The sequence below is a fragment of the Canis lupus genome, chromosome 28 (genome assembly GCF_048164855.1).
Source record: "Canis lupus baileyi chromosome 28, mCanLup2.hap1, whole genome shotgun sequence".
NCBI lineage: Eukaryota > Metazoa > Chordata > Mammalia > Carnivora > Canidae > Canis > Canis lupus.
Genome location: NC_132865.1, coordinates 6,692,021 through 6,705,487, shown reverse-complemented (window position 1 = coordinate 6,705,487; position 13,467 = coordinate 6,692,021). Strand labels below are relative to the sequence as shown.

General features: G+C 37.0%; 3 long non-coding RNA genes across 3 annotated transcripts in view; 1 reads left to right on the top strand and 2 right to left on the bottom strand.

Annotated features, from left to right (window-relative positions):
* Positions 1-9,575, bottom strand: part of LOC140620145 (uncharacterized) — a 31,521-nt gene extending 21,946 nt beyond the window's left edge. Inside the window, exon 1 of the long non-coding RNA XR_012019882.1 lies at positions 9,078-9,575. This is a non-coding gene — a long non-coding RNA (uncharacterized lncRNA). The remainder of the gene's footprint in view (positions 1-9,077) is intronic.
* The window catches only part of LOC140620144 (uncharacterized), a 221,059-nt gene that overhangs the window by 72,090 nt on the left and 135,502 nt on the right, over positions 1-13,467 (bottom strand). Inside the window, exon 3 of the long non-coding RNA XR_012019881.1 lies at positions 12,171-12,475. This is a non-coding gene — a long non-coding RNA (uncharacterized lncRNA). The remainder of the gene's footprint in view (positions 1-12,170; positions 12,476-13,467) is intronic.
* On the top strand, positions 9,739-13,266 carry LOC140620146 (uncharacterized). The gene is made up of 3 exons (XR_012019883.1): positions 9,739-9,928; positions 11,105-11,239; positions 12,150-13,266. It is a non-coding gene; the product is annotated as an uncharacterized lncRNA (long non-coding RNA).

Here is a 13,467-nt window from a genome sequence, read left to right as displayed (position 1 = left end):
CCTACCTCAGACCACACAGCAATTGCATTACTTGCATGTGAAAAAGATTGATTTGCTATTTTTCATTTTTTGAGGAACCTCTATACTGTTTTCCACAGTGGCTGCACCAATTTATATTCCCAGCAGCAGTGCATGAGGGGTTCCCTTTTCTCTATATCCTTGCTGATACTTATTGTTTTTTGTCTTTTTGATAATAGCTAATCTGGCAGGTCTGAGGTAATATCCAGTTGTGATTTTGATTTACATTTCCCTGATGATGAGTGATGGTTAGCACCTTGTCATGTGTCTGTTGGCCATCTGGATGTCTTCTTTGGAAAAATGTCTATTCATGTCCTCTACCCATTTAAACACCTCATTTTCTTTAAATGTAAAGTTATTTAAGTGGAAACCTGAGGATGTTAAAGTGAGTCTCATTTAATCTTAATTTCATTGCTAATGTTTAACCATCATTTTAGACTTTAGAAAACGTCTGATCTGCTACACTAGTAGTGTAGAAAGCCAGATCATCATTATAAATCACTACGCCAGGGGATCGTGTGTTTAAAAAAAAAAAAAGAGCTTAAACAGAAAAAAGAATAATTCCATTAACAAACAAAAAACTGAAAGGTTTGCACTGAAGTGAAAAAGCTGACCAATGTACCTTTCTGAAATAATTGGAAGAACTAGACACAAATTCATATTTCTTAAATATAAAAGTCCATTGATTATGCCTAACATGCGCTTTTTCAAGGAAGAAGCAATAAATGTAGCAGTAAACTGAATATCATCTATATTAATGTAAGGTATTTTTATTTTAGTGCATCTTTCCTTCATTATTATGAATTACAACAATATAATAATAATAACACAGGGAATAATAAATGCAAACAGATTGAATCAGCTACTTTAATAATATTATACTTGCTTTTTAGGGAAAATATTATGTAGGTTTGCAATTGTTGCTACCAAAATAGTGAACAGAAAATAGATTGGAAGAAACTAAATAGCTTACATATTTACTCTTGTCACCCTGCCTCCTTCAAACTACGACTTCTGAAAAGAAGACATAAGAGAAGCAAAGGAAGTGATCTGAGGAAATATAGCTGCCTTTTTTTTTTTTTTATCATTTTTACTCAGCTGTAACAATCACTTAAGAACTTGGCTTTTTCCTTGGGGCTAAGTATTGAGGAATAAAGCCACCCCCCTTATTGTTCGTCATCTTAGACAAAGCCACTCCCATAAGCTCCTCCATTTATCCACTGTGCCTTTGAAAATGTTGAAGACAAGCTTTCTTAAGAGATCAAGAGGATCTTAACAGGACGATCTCTTTGTCTCGAATCGTTAAGTCTAGGCCATCTTTTGGGCTTTCCTGCTATCCTTTACTCTGGCCACTGAACTCTGGCCTTCTGGGTTATGATGAGTCTTCCACTTCCTTGCTTGGGTTCCTGTTTCATGAATCTGGTCTGCCTCCTGGTGAATGAGAATAGCTACCCATCCCCTATCTCTTCTCAGTAAGTGTCTATAACAATAATGACTAATATTTATGGGGCATAAGTACTACATGAATATTCATTCATTCAACAAAACTGTTTACTGTGTGCCAAGCTATACTCTCTGCTAAGCACTGAAAAAACTGATTTAATCCAGACAAAAATCTCTGTTCCCAATGAGTACAAGGAATCTATTAATACAAACAGATAGAGATACTCTGAAAGAAAGGAGCAATTTTTAGGAGTCTATCAAAGGATTCACTTAGCTAGAGAAATAAGAAAAGATTTACCCAAGGAAGTGATGCCCAAGCTGAGACATGAAAAATTAGAAGAATTCATTAGGCACAGATGACAGAAGACACTGCAGATAGGCAAGCAGTATATGCAGAGAGCCTAAATCACAGAGTCAGGGGAAATGGTAAAAGCAGAATGGCATGCACCATTTGAAGAACTAAAGAAGAGGGGCATAGCAGCAGTGCAGAAAGCTGAATCTAAAAAGACAGGTAAGCACTAAATGAAGGAAAAGCCTAGTGAGTTATGTTAGGGATTTAGGTCTTTATCCTTAGAGCAGTTAAAACCACTGAAAGTTTTTAAGTAAAAGTGATACAATTATATTTGGACTTTGAAATGATAACTCTCCCAGGATTAGGGTTGCAGGCTTGCAGAGGTACACAAAAATGGATAAAGAGAGACCAATTAGGATATTGCAATAATCCAGGCAGGAGATGATGGTATTTTCAACTAAAAATAGTTCACTTGAACAGAATTTATGTGCCAGACATATCTCATTTAATCCTAACATCAATCCTATGTATTAGAGACTGTAATGATTTTTACAGATATGGAAAGCGAGCTCTAGAGTTGACATGCTAAGGTCACACAGATTAATATGTAATACGAGTAGAATTTAGGCCGAGGCAGTGAGCAGTCTAACAATAAAACTCACGCTCATCTCTTGTGTTCTACACAGCTGCCCAGAAATGTCAGCAGCAGGGTTGAAAAGAACTGCACAGATTTAAGAGATATCTGGAAGCTGAAACTCCAGGACACAATGATGGATTAGTCATGGATAGTGAGGAGGTGATATCAGTTAAAGTAAGAAGGAGATATCAAGGATGATGTCCAAGGTCTGATTTACACAAGTGGTTGGATGATGGTGCCATTCACTGAAATAGGGAACATCAAAAGTGGATCAGACTATTTTTGCTGGACACTAAAGTGGTAAGAACAGATTTGAATCACTAATAATTGTTATAATAGGGAAAAGAGTCCAGTATGAACTCAGCTCAACCTCAATGTCTACGGAGGTGACTAAGAGTTTTAAAGGGAGAAGGAGGGAATAGGGAGCCAGGTAAGGGATGGCACCGTACAGTCAATGAAGTGAATAAGTAGAAAAAGTGGAATGGAGGAGATGAAATAAGGAGAAACATAGCTATCAATCTGTACTCCCAATTTCTGACAAAGGGCTCCTGAAACCCTTGTAAGTTCCTAAGCAATGAGTATAGGAGCATCTTTTGTTCTAATGAGGTGACACTGGGTGGGTTCCTGAATGAAGGCTGGTCAGCAGCAAGACCAAGCCATAATTAGAAGTTTGAAATTTTTAACCCTATACCTCCACCCACTGTATTCTCTGGAGAGGGAAAAGGGAAGAGAAGTAGAGTTAATAAGTAATCAGGTCTACATGAGGAAGCCTCCATAAAATCCCGTAATATGGAATTTGGAGGATTTCCAGGTTGATGATCACATCCATGAATGAGGAGGGTGACAGACCCCAACTCTATGGAACAGAAGCTCCTGTGTTTACAACATCCCAGTCCTCACCCTATGTATCCCTTCATCTGGCTGTTCATTTATATCTTTTACTGTACCCCTTAATGAACTAATAAGCATACTGTTTCCCTGAGTTCTATGAGTGGCTCTACCAAATAATTGAATCTGAAGGGAACTAGGCCATAGGAGCCTCCAATTCATAGTCAAGTCAGACAGAAGCTGTGAGTAACCTGGGTACCTACTACTTGCAACTGGAATCTGAAATGAGGAGCAGTCTTGTGGGACTGAGCTCTTAACTTGTGGAATTCAACACTATCTTCAGGTAGGTAGATAGTGTCAGAATTGAATTAAATTGTAGGACACCCAACTAGTGTCACAGAGAATTGCTTGGTGTAGAAAAACCCACAACATTTGGTGAGCAGAAATGCCAGAAGTGTTGTGAGTGTGTGAGTAAAGGAGAAACATGGGAGAAACCTAGGGTTTTGTTTTGTTTGTTTTGCTTTGTTTCTTTTGTTTTCATAAAACAGGCTTTGGTCCACATGAAATCCATCTGGATTTGTTAGCTGGTACTAGTCAAAGTTAGGCCCCTACCCTCCTACAGAGTCTGGAAAAAGGGACCTAACTTCAAGTATTGGCTGGAACAAACAGTAAATTCTTTTCATAGGAAGACACTTTAAGTGGGTAAAGGGTCATAGGCTTTGAACTGTTAGAAATCATGTTCGTGTTTTGTTTGCTTTTTTATAGACCAAGGTTGAAGCCTAGTGGAGAATCAAGCTCAGAGAAGCCTGGCTAGAAATTAATCAAGAAGAGAGTCTTTGTCAAGAGTGTTGAGAGGACTATGAATTGAATACTGAAAATGTTGAATTTGAGGAACTTTGAGACATCCAATAGAAATATCAAATAGGAGGTTCAACAGTCTAGAGATTAGACCTTGTTTGAAGATGTACACCTGTAAGCTGTCAGTATATGGAAGATAATGAAAGTCATATCATAGCTGAATTTACTAGGATATGTTGTTTTTCCCCATGCCTAGGAAACTCACTCTATGGGCCCCTAGGTGGCTCAGTGGTTGAGCATCTGCCTTTGGCTCAGGTCGTGATCCCGGGGTCCTGGAATTGAGTCCTGCATCAGGCTCTGCACAAGGAGGCTGCTTCTCCCTCTGCCTATGTCTCTCCCTCTCTCTGTGTGCCTCTCATGAATAAATAAATAAAACCTTTAAAAAAAATCACTCTATGGGCCCATTTTTTCACACCCCAAGATGAAGATTTAGGCAGATCCCATAGCTTTTCTATCAGTTATGAATAATAGAAAGTCACTCAGAAGTTTTAAGAAACGAATCCAATATAATGATTTAAACTCCAAAATCTCTAACTAAGGCCTGCCAGAGCAAAGGATATAGGTGATGTCGTTTTCCTCAGCCCACTTTCTCTTTGTTAGTGACTGTTGCTTTGATTCCTCCTGGAGAGAACCCAGAGGATTAGTGAGAAAAGAACACACGGCTGAAGTAGCTGACATAGTTGGAATGTGGCATCTGTACCCGCAATGGAAACCTATATATCGTACTGATTACTCAATAACTCCACTAAAATGTCTAGTAGACATTTCAAACTCAATGTCTAATATTAAAATTGATTTTCCCTCACCCTCAAAACCTGATCTTCTCAGAATCTTCCTTCATAAGCAAATGACAACTCCCTTCTGTCAGTTGTCTGGGCCAAATATCTTAGAGTCCTCCTTTTCTCTCATAATCCATTTTCAGACCATTAGCATATCCTGTCACTTATCTCCAAAATATAACCGATTCTCATTATTGACAGTATTTACGTTCTGTAAACTCACTGCAAACATCAAATTAGCTAATACTAAATCACTGCTCCTCAGAGAAATACAGGGTTATGTCCCTGTGTGCATTTTGGTCACATTTTCATCAACCAATCAATTTATAACCTTGTTTCATATATGTTTCTGTTTAAACACTTATTTAATATAAATCATTTATCCATTAACATAGACCTCAGGGCCAGCAGCACTGGAAGTCATGCCTGAACAAACCTTATCTAACACACATATTTTTTCTGTATGGCACATCACAGCCTTCTTGTGCTTAGGAGCCCTAGGCAGCACTTGAGCATGCTTGGGATAATTTTAAAGCAAAATAACCAACAAAAGTCACAAAAATGCAAAAGATGTGCCATTACATATAACATGAAAAGGACACTTTTTTATAATATGAGAGATGAAACTAAAAGGCAGAGAGTGCCATTTTGTTGGAACTCAGCTGGTAACATGCACACAAGACAACTCAAATTTTTTGCTACCCTGTGCCCAGGCATGTCCGTGAATGCCCACAAAATAAAGCACTGTGAGTATTTATATGGGGGGGGGGGGGTTACAAACAAATTTTAGTGAGAAGGCAAAATTGCAAAGCTGGAATAAATACAGATTATATATCCAGAATCTGACCACTTCTTCACGACCATCACCACTACCACCCCTGTCCATACCACAATCATCTCTTCATTTGTAGTAGACTCCTTACCTGCCTCCCAGCATCTACTCTTTCTCCAATAGTCTAGCATCCACAAAATTTGAATTTTTAAATTCAAATCAAGATCATGTCACCCCGATGCCCCAAACCCTCTAGTGTCTTCCAATCTCTTTTGATATGAAATCCAAAGTCCTGGCCATTGCTTCCCCAGGTGCAGAATAATCTGGCCCCCTTCAATTTTAGTGGTCTCATCTCCCATCACTCTCTCCCTTCCCAAACCTCCATTCTGGTTAAGCATGCTCCCATCTCAGGGCCTTTATGCTTGTTTTCTGCTTATAAGGTTCTTTCCATGGCTAGTCATCTAACTTCCTTGGGATTTCTGTTCAAATACCTCCTAATCAGAAATAAGGCTTCCTCAGCTACCCCTATAATAGCACCTCTATTACTTTCTATCCCCCTTACCTACTTTATTTTTCTTGAGTGTACTTACCACCACATGACATATTATATGTATTTTTATTCTTGTTCTCTCTTTTTTCACTGCTGTCTCTCCAGTATCTAGAACACCTTGTACCATATAAGTACACAATAAATATTTATCAAAGGAATGAAGAGTCACTGATTTTCTCACATGAGATGCCTAAATAGGTATCTATTGTGGTAAAGTATTCCCTGGTTGGGACTGGAACTCTTCTTCTGTCTTTCAAATCTTGTGGCGGAATCTAGCTGGCACTATGCTGGCAAGGGAGAAAGCAGTCGTTAGGCTTTGTCCTGGAGCATTTAGAATTTCAAGATTGAACTGAGAATCAGTAACAATATCAGGTAAAGTCTACTCTTGTATATCCAATGTCCATTCCCAGTCTTTGGATCATTGTTACCTTCCAAACAATAATAATAGTGAAGACACACTTCCAACTAACATAAATACAATTATTCTTATACTAACAAAGGCACACTCAACCTTTCTCCCAAAAAAAGAAAGAAAGTCCCATAAATTATTGTATTGATGTCTGGATAATGTTCATTTATTTTCTAGCTTAGGAATCTTCCTTTGATAAATGACTTAATGTAAGTAATGAATAAGAATGTTAATCCCAAACAATACAAATTATATGAAATAGCAGAGAAAGGGGAGGAGAGTAAAACAATTAATATATTCAAGCATATACACAATAAAGCAAGAAAAAAAATATATATATAGTTATGATAGCCCTTGTTTCTGAAACCGGTCACAAGGTCATAATAAGTCAACTTTGCTTTACTAAATTCCATTTTCTTTTGCCCTTATCCAGCACCTAAACCAGTCATTGGAAGACAGTTCTCCATGGATCTCTCAAGTTTCTGCCTATCTTGCAAGCAGGAATGTCATTTCAAGGATAGAAGCATAGGGAGGAGTAAGTTTATTTATTCTCCAGTATGATAAAGACAATGCATCCCAGTGGGGCAAAGGTCGGCCAGGCTTACTACGCATTATAAAGGATTGGGTTTCTGAGGCTCAGAGTCCTTCTCTATGATTCCACCCACTGTATGTATACACATCACCTGGTCATTTTGCATCTTCATGTGGGAATTGATGCTTGAGGACTAGCACAAATGCTGACCCTCACCTATTACTATTGTGGTGACTAATAGTCTTTTTGCATGACCCGACAGTCTGTCTCTTGCCAGCATCCAAACTGTAACAGGCTAACTTGTCTGGCAATAAAGTCTCAGCTTCTGCCTAACTCTTGACATTTATGATTCTATATGTGGTGACCCAAACTTTTATTCTTGAAGGGCCTGAGCCATGTGTGGTCCTACTTTTGGGGGTAGCTATAGTTAGTCTTCCACTAAATTTTATCACTGGATATGGAAGTATTAAAAGGCATTCCAAAAAAAAAAAAAAAAGAAAGAAAAAATTCAAGGTTCCCAACATATTCCTCCCTGTCTCCATTAAGAAGGAACACCCTATTTCTCCTTGGTAAACAAGATCAATCACATCTCTTTATTAACACCTTTATACATTTCTTGGTTCAAAGTTTTCTGCTTATAAGGCTCTTTATTTATTTATTTATTTTTTTAAATTTATTCATGATAGGCAGACAGTGAGAGAGAGAGAGAGGCAGAGACACAGGCAGAGGGAGAAGCAGGCTCCATGCACCGGGAGCCCAACGTGGGACTCGATCCTGGGTCTCCAGGATCATGCCCTGGGCCAAAGGCAGGCGCTAAACTGCTGCGCCACCCAGGGATCCCCTATAAGGCTCTTTTTATGACTAGCCTTCTAATTTTCTTGAGATACCTGTTCAAATATCTCCTTATCAGAAATATGTCTTCCTCAGCTACCCTATAGGAACCCAAAGTGGCCAAGTAATAGTTTCAACTTCCAATTCAATGGAAGCTATTGAATCCCATGGTAGAGGCATTGTTCCTTTGATGATTAAGGCCCCTAAGCCAGCAAAGCATCAGATAGGAAACAAAATTTTATAAGTGATCACTAAGGGTAACATTTGGAGGAGCTAAACCTACTTACACCACTTGGTTCTAGGACCCAGTTTAAAGAAAAAAATCACCAGCCATTGGTTGTAGCTCAGGGCATATATAACATCATGTAGGACATCACCTCAGCTTCACAAAAGGCTTTGATCTAGCCAGCACCGTGATTAAGCCTTTCACAGATCATTTTACCTTTCTAGTCTTTAGTAGATTATTCCACCATTTTATTAGGCCAACTGTTTTTGGATGATGTAATACATGGAGACAATAATGAATCCATAGGTATAAGCCTAGTCGTCATTTCCTTTGCTGTTCTTTAGTCAGTAGGAATACTATGTGGAAAAGCAAAGTGGTGAACAAAACATTAGATGATGGTAATGGTAAAAGTTTGTGTGTGGGAAAGACAAATTCATATCTAAAGTAAATATCTATGACCACTGGGGAGTAGTATCATATTGAAGGCTCAGTATTGTTCTCTGCTATTGGCAGGCCGATCACTCAACAGTAGTGGCAGTAAGATTAGGCTTGGCAAGAGAAAGTCTACACTGTTGAGCCCTTGTATAGCCTACATCCCTGACCTGTAACCATTTTTCACAGACAATTATTGAGCAAGCCCAGGGTTGGCTGGAGAGAAGAGCTAAATGATACCTATAAAGTTGCTCTACTCGTCCATCTGGTTATTCACAGTCTTCTATGCAGTAGATCCCTATGATCATGAGACACAAAAATCCACACTGTGGCCATTCTAAAGTGGATAGTCTTCACATACCTCTTCCCCAGATTTTCTAGTCAATAGTTCTTCAATTGTATGCCTTTGAAGACCCTGATTATTTGGCCAAAACTTCAGCTACTAGGAATGATATAGTATGTATCTATACCTCAGGCCATCTTTTCTTCTAGGTGAAGGGAAACACAGATGAATGTCTGAACTTCTTCTAGGAGAATTTTCTTTACCCACTGTCCTTCAGGGTCATCTCTGAGTGGGACTAGAATAGCATTATTCATGCCTATGATGTCATAGGGTTTGAAGAAAAAGTGGCAATGCCACAATACAAAGTATCACCTGGGTACGACTCACATGTTCAAGCAACTTAACTTATACCTTAGCTTCTGCTGAAGTTCAATGTCATTGGTGACATATTACAGCTGTGTAGGCCTGAATTTATAGCTCAATAATTAGATAATATTCATTTCACAATTAGATAGTATCCAGGTGTTCCAAAACTCTGTTGCCCTTCATTACATTCTCCTGAGGATCATTACCTGCATCCCTACCTATCATAGCTACTTCAAGTACCATTGGATCTATTATCTTATAAGGCCCAGGTGGTAGATGCATGTATTTGCCACACTGGCTTGCAGAGCCTTCTTTTGCTTTGGGTATAAATCAAAGCTGGGAGCTTTACTGGTTACAAGAAATAGATTGGTGCAAAATTTTCCAACATATTCCAATGTACTATATGTTAACCTAGAATCCAATGATTCTACATTATGTCACAATCAGAATGGAAATATGAATTCTTAATTCCAAGACTTTTTCTAACCTCTGGTATGGTACCAATAGTGTATATTCTCATCAGAACAACCTAGATAAATCTCTGGCTGCAGAAAGCACTACTGCTTTACCTCCTATGAGAGCACCAAAAGAGCTTGAAATCTTGTTGTCGATCTTTTGAGAAATTACAGAATATTGCTAAAGTTTCAAGCAGAATACACACAGAGTAAAATGGTATAGTTTACTTCCTGTTTCTCTCTGAGGCACTCTAAGGTTAATTTGTATTGAAGCACCCTACAACTGAGTCATTTGTTTCCTGCTCTTAAATTAGAAATGACAAGAAGTCTTAATGCAGAAACCATTTTGAGATAATTATGTCTTGATTATAAGTATTTAAGTTTTCATATGCATGTAGGATTCATCAGAGATTCCAATAAATACTTCAATGCCTGAAGTCTATTATTCTGGATCTAATATGATTCTGGGATAACTGGTTCAAGATGGCAGCATTAATGAGCCAATTGTGTAACACCAGGGCACTATAACTTTTCTTTCATTGTGCAAATTCATTTGAATTCTCACATATAATGTCCTTATCTTGGAAATTCAGACTTAATGTCCTTCCTCAAGAAAGCTGAAGACTGTCAGTACTCCATGGTCTTAGGTTGTTAAATAAATCATTGAATCCATTCCTTAGCACTTCCCTTTGACTCAAAAAAGAGAATAGGTCATCTTCATTTATCACTAAATAAGTAACCAAAAACAATATGTCCCATAATTAGACCAGTGATGTGGAATGAGGCATTGGCGATGTCCGGGTGGTTTCCAAAAAAAATGTCAACAATCAGAAGAAGCTTTCTGAGAAGTGACACTGAAATATGACATCTTCTTTTGTATATCAGAGAATTGAGGTCTTTTTTTTTTTTTAAGGATATCTACAGGCAGTGGTTATTTTCATCCCAACCTATTACCTACTGATTACGTAGTAATGAATACTGATCAGCTTAGTAAGCAGAGAAAGAATTTTCTAAATTAAATCACTCTGACTAGCTGAATCATATTTTGGGTGGGACATCAATCACAATTTGACCTTCTCCAACAGTGCTGTTTATAGACTATAGCCAACTCTCAAATAAGCATATAAAATAACTCATTCTTAAATTGTCTCATATCAGTGAAGTATGAGCAATGTGTTTCTGCAGAGAGGGTAAATTTTAAAGAACTAATGATGGATTATTGAGTTATAGTATCTATCTTTACAAATGAGAAAGATAACTCACAAAGGTCTTTGCCATTAAGATAAATGCTATAATAATTCATTTCATATAGATTATTGAACCTAATATTCCATTGCATTCTTCATTCTTTAAAATTAATTTCCATTGAAAAATTTTCCATTTATGCACCAAGACAACAACCACTGTACATAAGAGGAAAGCATGCTAATGAAGCAAATCTGAACTGAGAAGAAAAATACTCTGAAGCTACTCCTAATGCTTTGCCCTCCGATGTATGAAACTGGCATGACTTAAATTAACAAAAGAGGTCAGTCATTGTGGAGCAGATGTCCTTGCCCCTACAAAATTGAAAGTAATGAAATTATATTTTAAGCACCTATTTTACTCATGAATTTCTATAGGTTTATTTCAAATAGATTGAGTGGCCTAAAACATAAAGCTTATCCTTTGGCAACTACATTAATAAAAGCATAAAGAGGAAGAAATTTCTGAGTGGCTTCCTCAACCAACATTGTATACAATAAGATTTTGAAATCAGAATTATTTCGTAATGTATTTTAAAGTAGTTATTACTAAATAAACATTAATTCAAAAGAAGTTATCTCCCAAACAGTGCACTCAGTTCAGATTTCAATAAGGGTCTTATATTCATTATTATCCCCTTTTTTGTGTGAATCCAGTATCTAAGAGAGAAAATCATCATTTTTAGTGTTTAAGTTTTTAAGATAAAAAGATAAATCTTAGAACAATATCCTAAGATTGCATTCAATTATTTATAATATGAGACCACCATATCTTAAGAAAATCTCATCAAAGCTCCTTAAGACCTTAAGAGTATTTAGTAACTCAACCCTCCTGGGGAGAGCACCTAAAATATAGCTTTCTCATACTCAGACATAAGCTCTATTCTATAAAATATAACATTATAGCAAGTTTCCAAATGTGGCAGAAACTGAAATAGGCCCCCAAATTTATGTTTAATCAGAAATTGTATTATAGTAGGAAGCCAATTTAAGTATTACCTAAATGTAACAGCTAGTTTATATATATATATATATATATATATATATATATATATATATATATATATATTAGATATTTATTAGAAGATGCTATTTTTGGAACATAAGTCAACTACTTTCTGTTTAATGACATTTGACTTCACCCCCTCATCACTCTTGCATTTTTCCTATATTTGTCCACTTGATATTTTGTAGGATGTTCATATCATCACTCACTGTTTCCATTGGTCTGAAATTTGGGTGAGGCTTGGCTGCAGAGCTTTGGCTCAGGACCCTCGTGAGTTATTTCAGAAGGAAGATCTTGAAAGCATCTTCATCACTTGTCTGGCACCTGAATTGGGAAGCCTTGAACAGCTGGGACTCCTTGGATATATCCTTATCTTTATGTAGTTTCTCCATGTGGTCACTCCACTATGGCACCTTTAGGATAGCCGAGCTTCTTACATGCCAATTCAGGGCTCCCACAGGATAGGTCTCCAGAGAAAGCAGATGGAAGCCAAAATATACTCCCAAAATGCTCACTTTGAAAACAAGAAATAGTATAACTTGGTTAAATAGAAAGATTCCTGGATTACATTACCATACTTTTAAATGCTTTTAAAATATTTCTAAAATGTATTGGTAAACTTAACTTTTGCACCTTTTTAAGTTCATCTTCATAACATAATAGATAATTAAGGTCTCTGTGACCTCTAAAGAATATGATTACATACATCAGTTCTTGCTAAAAATAATTGTAGATGAAGATACAGAGTTAAAGACTGAACCAAATGCATACTCCACAACAAATGTTTAATATCTTTTAAAAATAATTTCACCATCTGAACTTATTTTTTCTTCTACTTGCCTACTTCCAAAAATAAAGTAGCTGTCCAAAAAATGCATTAGACTGAGAAGTTGGTGAAGGGATTCTAATTGCATTTGAACAATCATTCTGTGAAAGCCACAGCACCTGTGTTGTTACATTATTTCACTTAATCTTCAGGAGAACATTTAGTGATAGGAATCATTTTTACAAGTTTACAAAAAGGAAAAGGAAGGTTTAGAAAGTTTAGTTAACTTGCCTAGGTCCACAGGCAATAAATGAAAGTAGTTCTCTTTCCTGACTTGTTATTTCTAGTACATAAGGTTGCTTCAAATTCTAGTTACCTGGATCCTAGGTATTGGAAAGTTTTCAACAATATGAAAATATTATTTGCAACTGAACCTTGTAAGTTGTTTCAATAATCACATTTATTCTTTAAACATCACTTATTGAGTGGCTTCTACTAACTGTGTATCAGGTACCATGCTAGGCACAATTAACACAACAGTGGACAATAATCTCTGCTCTCATGAAATTTAAATTTAGATTGAGTGAAAAACAGAAAAGTAGAAAGACAAAATACTCACATACTATAATAACTGCTGTCAAGCAAACAAACAAAAAGACAAAATAGAGACTAACAATGGAAGAGCCACATTTTACAAGGTGGTCAGGAATTAGCCAGGGGGTTGAGGTCCCAAATGTGCT